General features: G+C 47.7%; 1 long non-coding RNA gene across 1 annotated transcript; it reads right to left on the bottom strand.

Annotated features, from left to right (window-relative positions):
• Positions 1-295: 295 nt before the first annotated feature.
• LOC148183820 (uncharacterized) lies at positions 296-1,895 on the bottom strand. The gene is made up of 3 exons (XR_015773118.1): positions 1,745-1,895; positions 1,612-1,662; positions 296-712 (listed from the first exon to the last, which is right to left on the bottom strand). It is a non-coding gene; the product is annotated as an uncharacterized LOC148183820 (long non-coding RNA).
• Between the last annotated feature and the right edge of the window lie 371 nt (positions 1,896-2,266).

Raw genomic sequence — 2,266 nt, 5'->3', positions numbered from 1 at the left:
AACCAATTCCTGGTGGCTGCAGCTCTCCAGAATTGAGTTATCCTGGGAAAGCTGCTTGCTCAGCGCAGCAGCAGAAGATCCTTGAACACTTTTAAGTGGGAATTCTGGTGGTCTGGGGAAGGAAAAAAATCCCTAAGTTTTCCCAAAGCAGAATGCCAAAATTCCCAGGTGTTTCCAGCCAGCACAGCTCCCAGTTTGGGATTAAATCCTTTGCTTTACCTGTTGGGAGTTTTAATTTAAGGGTTATTTTAAAATTTTAAAATAAATTTAAATAAATTTAAATTTTTTAATTGAATAAATTTAAAATCATTTTATTTTTTAAAGTCATAAATTGGAGCTAGAAAACAGAGGAGACCAGGAATTATGTCCCAATAATCTGTTATCCACCTCTGTGGAGTTTTGGATTGGACATAGGATGGCTCAAAGGATCCAAGCAGCAGGAGCGTGAGGAAGCGCACGGTGACACCGTCAAGCTGGAAAAGAAAACGGATTTTCCTCGCTTTAATCCCATTTTCCAATATTTGAACATCGAGGGTGAGGGAGTTTTTCCTCACACAGAGGAAAATCTGTGGGTTTGGATCATTTCCAGAGTCTCCAGAAGATTCCGGCAGGTTCAAGGCTGGCTTTGCTCCCGTGCTTCCAGCAGGGACATCCCGGGATGTCCTCGGGGTGGGAATGGGATGATTCAGGCCAGGCTGGGGCTGATTTTTCCCTGCAAACAGGCAAAGTCCAGGGCTGAGTCAGGCAGCTCCTCCCTGGCCATGCAGGAGCAGAGCTTTGCCCTTTGCCCACAGACAACCAGACTGGGAATGTGCAAATCCCTTGGGCTTTCCCCACCAGAACATCCCAGCCAGGGGGGTTTTATCCCAGCAATGACAAAATCTTGGAATTTATCCACTTTTTATGCAAAACTCTCACTTTTTTTCCTAAAAAAGAGGCAAAAATGAGGTTTTTTTCCCTCCAAGGAGTGAAACTCCAGTCCTAAGGGGTCACACAGTGGTGCCTTTCCCTGAGAAAATGCAGGATTTTTCCCTGTGATAGTCCCAGCGAGGTTTTGTCTGGTCTGGTTTTCCCAATCCCAAGTGGGGAGGATTTGCTGGAGCTCTGGCATCGCTCACTCCCCGCTCTGGTTCGTGTTGGGGCCTCGCTGCCAGCCCAGCTCTAATCCCCGGCTCTGGGAGGGAATATTGCATTTAGGCAGGAGTGAAATAAAGAGGGAAGAGAAAGAATCCCCACTGAAAGGCAAAGAACAGCTCACCAGGCTCTGCTGGCTCCCAGTGAACCCATCCCAGCGGGATTTGGAGGCACTGGGAATCACAGGGGGGTTGTGGGGAGATTTTTTTAACTGAAAGAAGAGAAATTTAGGGATCCTGGGAAGGAATTCTCCCCTGTGAAGGTGGAGAGGGACAGGAGTGGAATGCCCAGAGAAGCTGTGGCTGCCACATCCCTGGAGTGTCCAAGGCCAGGTTGGAGCAACCTGGGATGGAGGGAAGTGTCCCTCACAGTCTCTTCCAGCCCCATGGAAAATCGAAGCTCCAAAGGATACTGATGATAAGTGTCTATTTTATTCTACTTTTCCTGCTGGGTTCTGTTTGATGGAGTGATGGATACCTGTGAGAAAACAGTGAATGAGCTCCCGGCACCATCCTGGAATTCCTGGGGCTGAAACCAGAGGAACCCTCAGGAAAATCCACACAGCACATCCCCCAAACCCATCAACCTCTGCCCCCTCCCAGGCAATCACCATCTGTTTGTTTGTTTGTTTGCTTTGAAAATTCAGTTAAAATATCCCAGGCAATTATTAATTATTCCCAGGCATTTCCTCCTGGAATGGCTTTGCCTGCTGGGAAAACTCCACCGAGGGAAGAGTCTTTGACTCTGTCCTTGCTCGAAGGTTCCCCTTTCATTAGCCCCGACTTAATGAGGCTGGGTTTAAAGCAGGTGTTAAGTGCAATCAGAGCAGCTTTATTAGGACGGGAATTATCAGTTAACCTTTGCCTGCGTGCATGACTTGGCTGATTAATTAATCAGCGATTGATAACGACCTTTGATAACGACCTTCAGCCCTGCAGCTCCCAAAGATGACGCCAGAGGATCAGCACCTTCTCCTTTTCCACACAATCAGCTCATTTCCCAATTTCCCAGTGCCAAACTGGGATTTGGGATGCAGGGGGAGAGAAGGATGGGAATGTTGGTGTTTTCCAGAGGGGGATATCGATGGTTCGAAGGTGAATTCACGGGCACTCTCTGCGTCTGTAAAAATGAA

Source organism: Pseudopodoces humilis, chromosome 8, assembly GCF_049639895.1.
Source record: "Pseudopodoces humilis isolate 2021_Gansu_Grassland_sample_001 chromosome 8, ASM4963989v1, whole genome shotgun sequence".
Classification (NCBI taxonomy): domain Eukaryota; kingdom Metazoa; phylum Chordata; class Aves; order Passeriformes; family Paridae; genus Pseudopodoces; species Pseudopodoces humilis.
This window is presented reverse-complemented; position numbering and strand designations above follow the sequence as displayed.